The sequence below is a fragment of the Poecilia mexicana genome, unplaced genomic scaffold, assembly GCF_051168715.1.
Source record: "Poecilia mexicana isolate PSO_F unplaced genomic scaffold, ASM5116871v1 scaffold_5, whole genome shotgun sequence".
Classification (NCBI taxonomy): domain Eukaryota; kingdom Metazoa; phylum Chordata; class Actinopteri; order Cyprinodontiformes; family Poeciliidae; genus Poecilia; species Poecilia mexicana.
Window position 1 is genome coordinate 8,514,755 of NW_028263374.1, and position 16,708 is coordinate 8,531,462.

Genomic DNA, 16,708 nt, shown 5'->3' on the forward strand with positions numbered 1-16,708 from the left:
GTGACATGCAATTAGAGAGCAACTGTTATCTCCAGGATCGCATCAATAATTTATCACCGCACGCTTTTTGTGCGTTGCACGGAGATGACATCAATGATTAATAGCTGGAATTGCGTGTCTATCCGTTCCTCAAACACAGACCCCGCATCCAAAGAACGGCTGGCGAGAATTACAGGAGGGAAAATGTGAGTTTTGCACGAAAACTGTAGAAGACAGGTAAACAATCTGAAAATCAGGCTAAAATGGGAGCGCATGAGGACATGCATAAACCGTCCTACAGCTCAATTAACAATCATTTCACTCCCAGAGCACTGTGGCGTACGGTTGCCTAGCAAAACCCAACACTGCTGATAGCACAGGTTAAAGGAGGTAGAAAAAGCTGGTTGTTTTTCTCTCTCTCTCTCTCTGTCTCTCTCTTAAGACCCAGAGTAGAAAATGCAAAGCAACATTTATCTCCCCATAATAAATATAGTGCCAGTGCAGCTCACTCAGAGGGAAAACGAGAACTTCCACGGAAGTTTAATTAAAGCACAGGAGCACCGCCTGTCAGTCTCAACATCTGGGCTCCGACGGGCGCCGGCAGATCCTCCCAGCAGCTCGCCTCCACGGTGAAGCGGGAGCGGAGAAAATGAAAAGGAGCTCGCACTTCTGCGGCGTGGCACTGAAAAACAAAAAGGACGTGAAGGAGCGAAGGCGGCGGCGATGGAGGGAGACGGGCTGAAAGTTATTCGGCGCGCACTTAAACTTTAATGAATACAACCCTTAAGACATGATGTAATGAGATCAAGGGAAGAAAAATAACACAGCAGTCCCAAAAGAGGGACGAAGAGAAGGTGGCGAAAAGGGGGGGGAGAGGATGAGAAAGAAAATAAATTCTCTGTCATTGTTGTTGACTCAGCAATCACTGGGTAAACACACCACAATTAAACTGTGCCCGCTCTGTCCAGCATATGCACAAATCCAGCTATAACTCACTGCTAAATTACTATTGATTCACCACGGCTAGGTTCTGTGCACAGCTTGCAACAAAAGGAATTGTACATCAAAGTTCTGCCAGTGAGCTGCGGACCGTTTTGAGCGAATAAAACGTGAAAAAACTCCAACGCGCCAGAAAACCCATACATCCATCTGGCAGATGTGAGCGATTATAGGGAATAAGATGAGGATATTCAATTAAAAAACATTTGCTCCCCTCCAGCCTCCCCCGCCCCCTCGTCATCAGTTCTGTTTTCCCATGGCAGACAGCCATGAAGAAAACACATCTGGGAGTGATCTACGCTATCTGTCTCTACAGGCTGCAGCTCCGAAAAAACAAAAAAAAAAAACCCAAAGGGGGCAGTGGGGGGAGGGGGGGAGGTTATGGGCCCATGTTGTGGCGAGAAGCTGAGACGCTCAGACCTTTAAATAACACCTATAATTGTGAGTTTGCAAAAGGCGAACCGGTACAGTAGCCAATCCTGGGAGAGTTTAGCTGCTTCCTGGTAAAGAGGCGTGCGTGTTGGGTCGAGGCGCAAAACGCGGGCTTGGATCTGTGTAGCGAGCTCGAACAAGAAGCGCTGCTCTCTGCAGAGACGCCGACTGAAAATAATTTGCTCACAGGGGCTTAGTAGAAAAGCTTTGAGTGGAATGATATTAGTACTTTCTCTCCAAGAAGACAAATAGGGGAAGAAAGCAGGTGAAGGCGCGTGAGGGATGCAGATCTTTCCTCGTTGGACTGGCAGCCATCTATTAGCCGCAGTCCTACGATGACTTATGATACTTTTCTGGACGCACGCCCAGAGTGAGATGCAGTTATGCGGAGGTAATGCCAAGTGCTAATGTACAGCAGCTCCACTGTCAACTCTTACTGAGCAACAGAAGCGGTTAGTTAATGGCAGGCTGCTGTTTGTCTGAAAGAGGGAAAACTGGCCTTTAAGGTGTTATAGCTGTTAAGCACCCAATGAAATATTTAACATTGCTACAGTACGGATTATAAATAGAGAACAAATCGCACTGATTTTGAAGTAGCTACTTCAAAATCAGTGTTAGATATGTAGAATAAGGTCACTTTTTGGAGAACTTTGAATTTTACCAATGCTGTATGAAATGTTATAGAAGCACTGAGTTTTTAAAGTCATACTCTGATTTGAGGGAGAAAAAAAAATCAGAGTATCTTGGTGGAGGGCAAACCAGGGCTCACTAAAAAAAAAAGGAGATTCTCGTGTTGAATTTTAAAGTTTCTGATTATTGGGATGATAAAATTCATTCTGGATAAATAAACCAGTTGGGAGAGCAAAAATGTAACTTCAGAAAAATGTTGGAGGTTCTCTGAGGTTCCAGCCACTCCTTCAGAAGGAGCAGGTAGTTTTCTTATGCTATGAAAAGAGTCAGGAAAAAGTCTTTAATGGAGGAATGTCTAGAGATCTCGTGAAGCTCACAGCAAAACAGATCAACTGTATTAATCTCTTATTAATCTCTTTACCCTTCCTTAACCAGCCCTGAGCGACTCAGGCTCAGTGGATTCTTTGCGGTGCTAACAAACCTTACAATCATGAGTCAGATTTAATGAATGTGATTTGTAGAAGTCATAGTTACAGTTGACTGATACATTCAATGTTTTACCTAGAAAAACTTCTCAGAGTGCAAAGCATCAAAAAGGTGACTAAAGGTACGCATAGCCTAAAAAAGAGACTAAGATTAGATATAAACTTTTATTCAACCAACTTCTTATAAGAAATAAGACAAGCATATCTTAAAAAAAATAAAAATAATAAAAAATGTTAATCTGCAGTTCCCTGCCCAGATGCTCTGGCAGATTACAATCGAGACTCGACCTGGACCGCAACAAAACGATGCAATGCCTCCGGTCAGAAACTTGTTGACAAAACTGAAATATAAAATTTCAACCTACATCTGTCAGAGGAATAGATTATTATGGACGTTGCTGTATGTTACGCTGTGAGCAGGTTAAGCTAATACTGCATCCATTCCACCTCTACTGGGTTAGAGAGAGCAAGAAGAAAAGGAAGGTGAAGGTCGCTGTGAGGAAGAGGAGGAGGGAAGATGAGAGGGAGGCGTAGCGATGCCGGCCAACAACCTTTTTTCCTCACACACAGGCACAAGGAAAATCATATTTATCACTTTGATCTCACACAGTAAGAAGCGAATGCGTGAGACGTATCGAGTGAACGAGTGGCTTAACAACGGCCACAATGCAAGAAAATAAAGTTCATTTATATATTTAGCCTTAACAGGATGGATTTGGTCAAAATTACTTCACAGAGTTTACTTTCCTGTAGTTCAAGTAGTAAAATCTGTAAATGAGTAACTTTTGTGGGTTGGGCAAGTAAATTACAGCTACAATGAGCAAAAACAAGAAACAGGAGAGAAACGAATATGGGTAAATAAATTGGCGAAGGGCGCATTGCAAATTCGATGAGGTGATAATAATTACGCCAACTATTACACAAAATGACCTTCTGTAAATAGACATTAAATGAATGAGAACCGGTGAATTTTTAAACATGATCAAATATTAAGGTATTGAGCCTTAAAGAAGTAAAAATTCAGATTTATCCACTGACATCAGCGTTAGTTCTCCATAATGTTCCTGTACGATGGTTTAAGCAGGTCGCAGTTGAAAATGAGACGTCGTCTCATCATGAGACTGACCCATACAAATAAAGATTGGAGGTGAATGAATTAACTTGCGCAACATTGTCAATATTGCAATCTCAAAGGAAGGCACGGACATAAAACATGGTGTGGTTTCGTACTTAAAATGAAATAAATCCATGCTCTGACTGCCAGTCATTGTTCTGGTGTGTCGAAGGGGCTCTGCCTCTCAGTGAAGCTCGCTTCTGATTTAAGTTATCAAAAATGATAAACATAGTGATTGCAACATCTTCAACGTCAAAACAAAGAGAATAATTGTGAATTTTTTTTATGCTAATTGCAGCTCAAGGCGTCTTAACCATATTTAACAGTAACGTTGGACGCTTTCATAATATTCTGCAGGCCTGGGACAGCTGCCTCATTGTCTCTGCAGACGACGCTTTCAGGTAGCATCATAAAATCTGCCCTTGTAATTGCCTTACTGGTGTCAGTGGTTCATTTTGCGCGAGCTTGTTTGGGATTAAGGGGAGCTGCTGTCAGTGCCCACCCTGTTCCAGGAGGGTGGCTGCTGTAAAATGCAGTTCGAGAATGCCAAACTATTGTCCTCTCATGGCCAAGGTTGTCCCTGAAATCAATAGGAAGATAAAAATAATCTTTGTGATTAGAATTTAAAAACATCCAGGGGCGAGCAGTCCTGCAGTTTAGTTATTAGCGTGCAGAGAAATCTACTCTCAGAAGCCATTAAAGGAGAAAAATACACTAAGTAGCTTACCACTAAGTGCTCCTGTAAGAGCCATGTCACACTTCTAAGTCCTTTACTACCCATGAAGATGTGTTGCTGTTCTGTAAATGAATTATTGGTTGAGGCTGGATTCTGGCCAAAGACAACCTTGCTGTGGAACATGGTTGTTAATTAGGTCTAGATGTGCTTAAGGGATAACAAATGTGCACAGCCACCACATCTTTAACATCCAGCTGAGGCTACATTTCTGCCGCAGCACCTTTCTTTCCTTTGATAACCTCACAGGCTCCAACCTCAGAGAGACAGCAGCAAAAAAATAAATAAAAATGCCCCGGCCTCTGGCATCGAAAGCAGGTAATTCATGCAACAGCTTAGTCATCCTTCACGCGCCGCTGTTATTTTGTTTGGCGGCCAGTGGAAAATTCATTTGTCTGTTTAATTTCACAGGTGCCCTCAACACACTGATCAACAACGGGCACCGGCGGCGAGCAGGCGGCACCATCTGTGCGCAAGGAGCGCCAAGGACCCTGAAGAATTTGCTCTTTGCCACCAAACACTTCCGACTGCAGAACGCAGCCCGGGTCGTGCGTCTCTGCTCATAAGACCGACTGAGTGGAAGAAGGCACGTCTCCTCTCCTCATGATCAGTTCCTGCAAGTGGGTTTCACTGAGTACCATCGCTAGCCCTGTTGCTACAGCCAGTGCACGTCTGGGATGACTAAAAGGTGGCGATAGGAAAGAAAGGAAGGAAGAAAGGAGAATTGCTGGTGTAGCAGAGAATCTGGGTGACTTGGACTTCTGTCCAAAACTGTTACAAGGTTGTCCCGCGAGGACCATAATCCATCAAAGTGATTTTTCTTCTCTCTTTTTCTTCCACCTCCTCCTGTTCCACCCCCTGTCCTCTTTGCAACGTAATCATTTTCCTCTCTCGGGGTGTGACATTCATAAAGAATGCTTGTGCAGGTGCCGCCTCTTGCCAAAGTTCGGAATCAGCTTTAGAAGTGAACTCAGACTGTGAGATTGCCAGAGGTAAGTTTCTGTACAATGCTTCTTGGCAGACTTACTCCCGACTGTCCTCCTCGCCTCTCTCCCTCTCTCCTGCCTCTTCTTCTATCCTCTTGGTTTTGGCGACGTGGAGCTTAAATAACGCTTATTTCGTATTAATGGTCTGAAAGAGTGCCAAGAAAATGTGCCCCCCCCCACCACACACTCTTACACCATCACCACCATCGTCAATATAAGACTAGATGAATCCAGGCTTTAATGTAAGTAATGCAAAATTCTGCCCTGAGTTTCCATTACAAATGTGCAAAAAAACTTTTTTGATATTCTGCTTATGTCAAAAAAGGAAAAAATGTCACAATTGCATTGTTCCCATTAAATAAGAAGTGCAATTAAAATTAAACATGAATAATCTTCTACATGGGATACGTCACTAAAAATGATGGCGAAAACCGATGTAAACACTTATATAAGACGTATTCATGTATATCGGCTACCTACATATGTGGTGTTTTGGGGAAGTTGTAGTCGAAGATTTAACAGAAGAGCTACGTATTCGACACTTTCAAATGACAAACTCAACGTCTGACGAACTGAGCGACGCTGTGAGACCTGAGCTGCAGCCATCATGTTGTCTAAGGAGGCCAGGTCCTGCAAACAGTCACGTTGCTGCTGTTTACAAACTGGCATGATGTGAAAAGTGTTTCCTTTGCAACTCTGCAAAAATGGCTGAATAACTCCTCATCATAGCGCAAAAAAAAACCTTTTATCGAAAAATGTGTTTGTTTTTTTTAAGTTGGCGAGTTATGGAAAAAATTGAATTACAAAACACTGTTAGATGAAATGCAGCCAATCTGAATGTTGGGGCTGAACCTGAGATGCATCATTGTGACGTGTCAGATGTATAAGATTGTCCCAGTTTGATGATCCTTTGCAAATTCAGGTCTTCTGCTGCTGCAGCCCGTCGGACTCGTGATCTGATGTGTGGTGCATTCAGAAGTGGTGTTGTGCGAGCTTTTATTGAAGCGAGTGGATATTTGTGCTGTTTCCAGGCCAGTCTACACATTCTCCATCGACCTCTAACACCACTAAGGCTCTTCAGTGAAAACTTTCTCTTACCTGACCTTTCTCTTTAAACCTGAAAGCTGTCTGCGTATTAAAATCCCTGCAGCTTGTCAGTTTCTAAACAACCGTGCCATGTTCTCCTAAATACAATTTCTCCCCTATTGTGATGTTCAGTTTGTGACCCTCATCCCATCCAGCTTAAAAGGCTTGCTGCCATGCGATTGGCTGATTTGCCCTTTTTGTGCTCACAAGATATTGACAGATGGCACTAATAACACAGCCAGTGAGTGTAGATGCCATCAGTTCTGTTGGTCATAATGAATCCAGCTTTCTGATACTCCTCAAATCCGCAGGAAGTAGGACGGAGTCTGAAAACTCATTCTCGCATCTGATGGCATTTTTCCATTAAGCAGTGTTTCTGTAAGTGGCAAATAGCATCCTTTGGGAAAACAAACAAGGGTTTGTTCTAGATTTCTTCAGGAAGAGGAGTCCTTTATTTGTTGACAAGAACGCAGATGTTCAGTCCCCGAAAACACCTTTGGTGTTCAGCAAAATATCCTCTATTCAAAGTTTCTAGGGAGCTTGGGTGTTTACTTTTAGTTCCAACATTCGCACTAACAAGCTGTCTGGCCGTGCAAACATTATAATCACACAAACCTCGCGACTCAGCCTGGCTGATGCTAAACCCACCCCCCTCCACACCCCTCCTCCTCCGTCTCTGCAGAGTCCTATTTCATTAATGACAGTGCAAATTTTCGGTCTATTGACGCGCAAGTGTAGCACGGCGCGTTTCACAGCACTTTGTCAAATATGTAGACAGCATTAAAACACACAGCCGTGCTCAAAGAGAGGTATGGGAGGAGGAGAGGAAAACAAACATCATCTGACAAGTTTGTGCCACATTTGGTTCAGACAGTGTGATTCCCTCTGGATCTGTGAGTGGTGGGGAGGCGAGGAAGTGCGGGAGAGGAGGGAGGGCAGAGTGGGAGGGAGAGGACTGAGCAATTGTTCTTCCATGTGGAAAGGTGAGAAAAGAAAAGTGTGAAGGGGCTCAACCAGGAGGAGGGGTTGTTGGAGTGAAGGATGCAAAGCGAGGGGGGAAGGATGGAGAGAGTGAAGTACGAACGTGAGGCTGTAAGACAAAGGGAGGGAGTTGAGTATTTCAGTCGGCTGTAGGTGTTTATTGGCGGCTGCTTTTAAGTACGATTTGGAAACCTCCCTGAGTTTTTTTTTTGGTTTTTTTTGTTTTAGCTGAAAGTTTGTATTTATGCTGATCCGTCACCTGTGGGGGATACTCAAAAGTGCAAAATAAATAAATAAATAAAATGTACAAAATTAGGCCAAGAGAAATCCTTTCATGCGCCGTACAATTCGACTGAGCAGCAAACAAATCTGTTTGCACGCATTAATTTAACTGTAACACCGATTCGTTGTCGTCTACAACAATCTTACGTCTCGACTTGCTGTCTTGGCAGTGTTTTTCTCTCCCTTCCTTGGAAAAGTTTTGCATGTAAGATACCATTTTTTAGGAACCTTTATCAGTACCCTCCCACTGAGTGGAAGCTTTGTACTGTAAGATTGGTTTTTAGTAACATCTTTGCAAACCCTACATTTACCACAAGTATCGGGAAAATCTTAAAGCAGCAGCAGAGCTTCTCATTTCAGAATATTCAGTCTTAATAAAACTGAGAAGACTGAATGCTGAATATTAATCAACTGTGCTAAAAAAAAATAAAAAATCTGTTATTTTAAGGTGTGCACATTTATACCACCAGGTTATTGCACATTTCTGCTTACATGCTTTTCCAGTTATCAAATAATTTCGATTTAAAGTTTTATGTTTTGCATGTTAGAGGATTAAAGTCTTTTTCTACAACACAGTGCCACCATGTTTTCCAGAGGAGACTGCATAACACAGCATATTGCATTTGGGTTATTTTTTTAACTGAAGATTTAAACTGGTATTATATTGAACAAATAAATGTGTTTTTCTTTGATGAATGCATCAACTATGTAAAACAAAGTTCTGAAAATTAAAATAATAAAAAAAAAATGAAATTGGAGACAGAAAAATTGAATTTTGGAGAAAATGCCACCTGAGCCAAAATGCCCACACTTACTTCATTTTGATGTAATACTGCCAAGGCTCTGGTTCTGCCTTCGGCCCATCATTGATGCCCATGAGGTCGGTAATAAGAATAAAAACATTTTGTTGCAGGTCTTTCCCTCATGGTTAGCGTTGCATCTTTTAGGTCCCGTGTTGACAACAGTTTGGCTGCTGTTTAGAGGCAGGAAGTAACTCATGCTTCGTTTTCTCCAAAGGACCCACCAGGCTGGTCTTTCTGTCCTGAAAGGTAGTGGCTAGTTTTAGAGAAGGGAAGAAAATATCAGTGGTGATATTTTCTGCCCTTCCCTCTAAATGGCTCTGCCAGTTTCAAAACCAAATTCTCCTCAAGGAGCCGATGTCTCCTCCATGTTATGGAGCCTTATTTAGCAGATAATTTGACTGGACATCAGTGGACCAAAATTGGAGCCGACCTTTACCAGGCATATTTACTATAAACTGAATGAATTTACACCTGGCCAAAGGTGATGTTGATGATGCCGGCATCGGTTTTAGGCAACGCAAGTTTTCCACAAACTTGCCCCAAGTTGCAGAGATCAGTGCCTGTCGGGCTTCCTTCTTATCAAAACGCAGAAATTTCCTGATCTCTTTACATCTTTTTCTGGACATCATTTTCCTTGAAACCGGGAAGCCTCTTCCCATCCAGAGACAGTTTAAATGTTTTGCTTCTCAGATGTACAAGAGGCCGATGAAGGCTTTTAAAATCGGCACCATTTGTTTTTAGTGTTTCAAACATGAAAAGGTATATATATATTTAATCAACTAACCCACATCTTATTTGTTTTACAGTAGTGCTGATGCCCAATGAAAGATTCCAGTGACCAGTTTTAGGCAGTTCATTGACAGCAGACAAGGTTGCTACGCACAATTATCGTTTCTGGGCATCCATCTTAGTTGTGGCAACAGTATTTAATGTAGCATAAAAAGTAATTACGTTTATCAAGTTTAAATAAAAAATGTCTAAATGTCTCAAATTAAATCTTTTATTACACTTTACTGCAAACAATTAGAGGGGGAATAAACGGCCATATCTGTTTCTTGTAAGCTGTAACCGATTCACATAAAAAGGATTTTCTCATCATTAGTTACACGACTTTACAGCCTCGTCCCAAATTTCCCTTTCAGACCTCTGAGCATGATGCTTGAAAACCGCTGGACTCTCTGGGTCAAATGTTAAACAAACAGCCTGTCCGGCTCTTCGGCATCACATCTCTGTGTTTATCTGTGTTTGTGCATCACTCACACACACACACACACACACAGAACGCTCTGTGGCTGCTGCTCTGAGCTGCTGCTCCCAGCAGTGGCATATCAGGCCATAATGAAAGCTCATCACCCATACTCTGGCAATGTGGACAAGCCCTCTCCCGTTCCCCCCCATCCCCCCATGTACGCGCGTCCGCACAAACAGAAACACTTAAGAGGGTGAGTCAGAGCAGCGGTTCTCCTGCGTCGCGCGCACATAAACGCTCGGCCGGCAGAGGCGAGGCGGGCGGCAGAGCCCCTGCCAGGTTATATGGAGGGACAGAGAGCGCTGAGTTACTGCACAGTGCAGCCACTCTCCACGGCAGCACCATGCAGAGTCCATAAAGCATGATGGATGGCCTATCATCATTTACCTCTTTGGTGACTTCTCAATGCTGTCACACCCTGCCAAGCACATGCAAGAAAGGCGAGACACACCGACACAGACAGGCGAGCGAAGGCAGAGTATAACGACAAAAAAACAAAAGGAAGGCAATGCGCAAAAATTATGCTAAAGTGGGCATCGGGGAGAGTGGCAGAAGGGGAGAGAGGAAGAGAGAAAAAGCAGAGACGGATGAGGGATCATCTTTGATGTTTGCTAGAATTCAAGCACTCTCAATCACATCTGCAAACACACACACACACACACGCGCACACAATCACAAAAGAACTGAACCGTCCTCTGTCCCTTCTCTCCTTTGATGACAGCACCCCACACACAGAGGCCGTATTTAGAGCATGCAAAATCTACTGTCTCCTCCACTCTCCTCTTGTCCTCCTCTCTCCGCCACGGCAGAGGGAGCAGGAGGGGCCGAAGGAGAGGCGAAGGCAGCCAGAGAATAACGGAGGCAGAGGAGGAATCAACACCAGATGCAGCTGAATGACACAGTGATAGTTTGCGCGTCAAAGCGGCTGAAACGTCATCATGGAGGCAAGACGAAAGGAAGGCGAGGACTGTAAAATAACTTCCAAGAGGGTGACTGTAGCCAGAAGGGGCACCGGGGAAAACGGCCTGAACTTCAGCACAAACGGAGCACTGAGCTCTGCAATGAGATGAAGGCGAGCTCGGAGGTCGTTGTTGTTTTTTTTTTTTTAAAACCTTTTACACTTCAGATATCCTCCCACTCGTTTCTGCCTCCTCTTGTGGAGCCCATGTACAGTTGTTTATTAGGGGCAATGGGATGACTATGCATTGCACTGGAATAAAGATGCAGAATTTAAGCGAGCTCCTAAAAGCCAGGATTGTCCTTCGCTTATTGGCTTTTTGTCGCCTCTGACCTTAGATGTCTTGTTTTGCTCCTGCAGCATCAGAAATCTCTCTCATTCACACTTTCTGAGGCTGAATCATTTCGACTAAGGCAAAATGTCAGTTTCGTCTGCTTATCAGATTCAAACCATGTAAAAAAAAAAAAAAAAAAAAGCAACAAAAAAACAACATACCTGCAGGGTGGAAAACTATGTTCAGTGTGGATGTGCAAAAAAAAAAAAAAGAAAAAGAAAAAGAAAAAGCATGTCATCCCAAACTGAGACATAAACAGTAGGTCACTGCCATTAAACAGTAACGAGTTATCCCTAGGGGTGTAGGATGGCTCACAATATTAAAACAGCACAATATTTCTCAAGCCTAAGCCGTTAGTATGCCTGAATATGAGCAAGCAAACACTAACCCCTCACTGCCTGAATCTAATAACAGTAAGAAACAGATGAACAACATTTCGCCATGACTCAGCTGCTAAATTAAAGATTGTACTAATTTTAATTTGATTATTTTATTGATGCCACTGTTGCTAAAATAATCCTTACTCTTTAAAGGAAATGCATCATTGGGCTCCTCAGCTGAGTTAAGACCTGAGGAAGTTTGAGGGAAGTCTGTGAATCTGCTGCAGCTGCGTCCCACAGCTTATTCCAAAGAAAGGAAACCGTTCTTGAATTGTCTTGTTGTGCTTCCTGTGGCTTCCTGTTGAGCTGCTCAACTCACAAGAGTGTTGAAGACGTGCAAAAGAAACCTGCAACACGTTTTGGGTACTTCCATACAGGTGATAGGTTGTTAGCTAGCAATGACACTAAAGTTGGCATCTGCCTAGGGGCTTCAAATTCTAAGGTAAAGGGATTTCTTACAGTTTTTCGTTTCTCTGGACTGTTTTTGATCGTCTATATTTTAAAATGTAAAATATTTCATCTAATCAAATCAGAAGTGCACAACACCAACATTAAGACCTTCGCAGAAACAAAGCATAAAAAGACACTTTTTGTAGTTTCTCCTGAAATATTGCTAAATTCTTGGCACATTTTTATTTGCCGCAGCCACCTGCACTGTCTTTTCAGCCAGACTTATAGTCAGACCACCAGTCAATATCTATGAGTAGCTGGTGTTTTTTTCTAAAGAAGCAACTGGTCCCAGTCCTCTGCATCATGTGTCCTGAACCAATATGAAATATCCAAACCTAAGATGTGTCATAGCCTATATATTTTAAATTTACTCACTGAATACATGAACCCTACTTGAAGTCTGATTAAACAAATAAGTTTGGGACTTCAGTGGTTGCTACTGACTTGCATGTAGGGTTATTTTTTTAATGAGTTGATTATCTTTGAACAACAGCAACTTTTTAGCCTTCTCTTACTCTGTAAAAATAAAAAAGTACCCGGTTTCAGCTTCCCAAATCCTGTGACAGCTCAATGAAACCCAGCGTATGTGAGATTTAAATTTGGTTACGTCCAGGTTTTGTAGAGTATAGAAATAACACAGGTATAATTAGACAGAATGAGGAAATCCTTAGGAATCTGCAGAAAGCATTGAAAGAGAATATCTCCACTGGTTTCCCTTAGAGAAACAGAAAGACAAACAGCATGTGGGGGTGCTGCCTCTCTGGACACCGTCTATTGATCGCCACCTGGCACAAATCACCACAACTTTAGCAAATTGCTATTGAGAAGTGACCTGTAATGCAATTACTGGCCAATCCGGGGTCTTGGCTGCCATCAATTATTAAAAGCTGCCTGAGTCGTGCACCGCTATCCCGTCTGAGCCGGAGCGTCATGTCATTATCACATCTGCCGGCCACCGGCTCGCCAGCTGCTTCAGCTGAAGTTGGGAATAAGATTTTCCAAGTGCCACGTCGCGGTCCGCTGAACATATTGAATAACTTGATAAAAAAAAAAAAAGCAAAACATCAAAATACAATTACTAAAGTAAAGTAAAGCCGAATGGCTTTCATAAGCCCTTGCGGATTTAGGTTTAAGGTAATTTTTAAAATTTTACAGACATGTTTTTCCCGACTGGAGTGGCTCAAATAAAGTCGTGACTTGAATCTGATAGAGAAGCTGCAGATCAGGGTGATGGAGAGGAGGCCTTCAAACGCGCTCATCGTTAAGGATAAATCATCAAAGTTCCAGTGAAGAAATGCAAAACGTTGGTCCTTCATTATAGGAGTGGTTTGGTTCCTGTAATACCAATAAAAAAAAGAAATGATGACAGATTTAGCTCTTCTGAAGTGTGGCTCCCAGTTCCTGAATGGTGTTTCAATCATGGTTATGATTTGAGCTGCACAATTCTCCAATCGCAACAGCCATCTAAATATCTCTGTGAAGAATACTGCAATTGCAAATGACTGATTGATGCAATATTTGGGCAAGATACTATATTTCAATAATCAGACATTCCCTCGCTGTGTCTCAACTCTGTGTTTAGTCTGACTGCGTTCAGTCCTGAACCTGATGTGCATCTGTAGCGGCTAAAGTAAATTAGGTCATGAGAGTGGAGGGGGCATTGTGCAGTGGTAAAAAGTAAAAGAAAAATGTGAGTTCATCATAATCAAAATCACCACTGCAAATGTCAGCTATTAAATATTTTCCTGAGATTGTGAAGCTGTAGTTATGGTAAAGGAAAACATAGATGCCAGAAGTATTACGATACTGGTAAGATATGACCTTTACTTTGAAACGGCTATCAGTAGCTTACATCCACTCGTCACAAAAATTACTATTATAAATGTTTAGGGCTTTAATGCTGTATTTCAGCTGCTTGAGAATTAATTGATACCAATTATGGTGGTTCTTGAATTCATACAGAATCAAAACGATGGATACAGGCTCAGGTAGATGTAAGATACAGATAATAATAAAGCAAGACCAGCTTGGGAGCCGAAAGAGCCGGCTCTCTGAAAAGAGCCAAACTTCCCATCGCTGCTTTGAAACACTTACATTAAGTCCAGAGAGTAACTTTAACATCTATTAAACAGGACTTATAAGCAATGTTCATTGCAAAAATAAAATGTCTTAAAGAGGCAGTGAATACAATAAAAAAAGTCCTTTAAGGCTTTAAGTTTCCTCGATAACCTTTAATTTCATAACAGCGGTAGGTCGCCTTTGAAAAAACTGGAGACCATTGATTAAGAGAAAGAAGGAATATAGAGCGAGATGCAGAGTATACTGGGCTCCATGCTGTTCAGTAAAAGCTGTAAGAGCCCTGTAAAGCCTCGGGGAAAAATGAGATCATTGAATGAAAATGTTCTCTGCTGTTTCAAAGCATCTGCTCTGTCCCACACTGACAACTGAGCAAGAGGCTCGGGGAGCTGAGCAGACAATCCCAAATCACACCAACGCCCGACACCAAGGGAAGGTATAGAGAGCGCGGACCAGAAGGTGCTCCCGCCACCCATAAAATGCTACTTTAACAGATAAATTAAGCTGTAAATGTGACTGATTTATTGGAATTTTATCGTTTCCAGATGCATTTCTTTTTTTTTTTGTGCCTTAGCATTTAACGTGAATGGTAACATATCTGTACAAGACACAATGATTTTTTTCCTTTTTTTAAAAAAAAAATAAAAATCCCGACATTGCTACACTTACTGTGGTGGAAAAGACAAACTCTGCTGTATTTCTTCTGGGCTTGAGAGCATGAAAAGACAAATAGATATAGCAGGATGACATAAAGATATTCTGAGAAGAAAATAATAATATATATATATATATATTTATATATAAAATTCCTTCACTGGCAGGATGTTTCAAAGCAGCTGGAGTTTACTCACTACAGCAGCAGCAGCAGGAGGTAAAACTGTGACAACGGCAGAATGACTATCACAACCAGCTTATGGAGATACTTAAATCTGTGAACTATGCTTCCGTCCTCTCCCCGGCGACAGTCACAGGCGCTGCTGGCTTTACATCAGTAAGGAAGCGCGGCGCTCCGGAGCGGGGCTTATGGAACGACTCGAGGACGGCTGAGTTTTCTCGACTCTAAGACAACGATTTGGACGTCACAAAGGAGGTTTCTCTCTAAGATCCCGTCACAGAAGAAAAAAAAAAAAAGTACTTTGAGGGAATCTTTAAAACCAGTTTTCTTCCACCATCCTAGTCGGTACACTGAAGAGCCTTAAATGCCAGCTGTGACATTAACACTTGTAAATGCTCAGCGGGGAAGGCTGTTGTGGATGAAGAATCAGTGGTGCACTGTGAGGCAATGCTTTTGCGGATCAATACCGACTCAAGAAAAAGGACAAGTTGATTTCAGTCTGACAATAGCCGGTGCCAGTATTAAAGTGAGGCCCCCGAAAATAGCCTGCTAGCAAGGCCATCGCTGCAGAGGGAGGTTTCTTCTCCTTTGCTAATGTCTGATTTTGGAGCAGTTGCACTGCTGGCCAATGTTCACTCTCTCCCTTTTTAAATGAGATTAGCATTTAAAACTGGGTTATCGCCATGGCACTGCGGTTGTGCTCAGTTTTAAAAGGTGTGTAATTTCACATATGGATAATCAATCTATTGACCCGGCGGGGGAAGCATGCACCACTTCTAAAATTAGTTGGCTTATTGGACTATAGTGAACTGTTGCCTCAAGGCAGATGAATAGTTCTCATTTGTACAATCTGCTCAAACTCCACTTGGCAATGGGAGGTTGTAACATCAGGCCTAAAGCCTAATGATAATGGGAGCATTCAGACTTTATATGACAAAGGACGGCGTGGAGGCTTGTAATGATGTTACAATTAGAGTGCAGTTCACATTTTAAACCTCACGGGGCTTTAACCAAAGCTATTGTATCTGCCCCAAATTAGGTGGACGTCGAACTAATTCAAGCATTCAGAGATTAGTTAAAAGCGTAAGCATTTCTGTTTTGCCAAATTGATAATCCTTGGAGGGAAGAACAATTTTTCCTGCCGTAAATGTACAGTGCCGTCATAAACCGTAGACCAGCATAAAGCAGTAAATGATTCTGAAAAAAAAAAAAAAAAGATGTGACGGGTTATGAGCAACTTTGTACAGGAAATACTGGCATAAATTTCGTTTTTTGTGACGTACCCCAAAAGCTACGTCACACAAGCTGAGCTATACTTACTTTGAAAGGTGATTCTACAAAGTATTTTATAACAGACCTGCATGTTGTTCAAACAGGAAACAGGAAAGACTCCTGCTTGAAATTCTAGTCAAGAGAAATAATAAGTCAGTCCAGAACCGGTTCAGCGTGCATTAAGGCCCATGACTTGATTCTGGCAGTACAGCGACAAAAGAGTTTTCACACGTTCAACAATCCAACAGGCACTTTAGTTCAGTTGAATTAAATAGTACTGACAGCTTAGGCTCATTTGGACGAGGCACTCTAGTTCATTACACAAATCAATCAGTGAATCAATCAAACCAAAACCATAGGCATTAATCTGCTAGCACAGCCTCCACTCAAAGCCTGGATACAGTTACCTTTCCACTTCAACCTAAAGACGTCTGAGCTCAACGCCTCTGTGCAGACTGCACTCTAAAAAAGTGTATTTGGGCTGCACGTCCTCTTAGGGACTTATTTACATTAACCTCAATTAATTCTTTTGCTTTAGTTATGACATCTTACTGTTTTTTGTGTTCAATTAGCTTAAAAGTTACAAATCTTTAACTTAAAGAAACTTTTTACTTTTAAATTACTTGAAACAATTGAGTTCAACG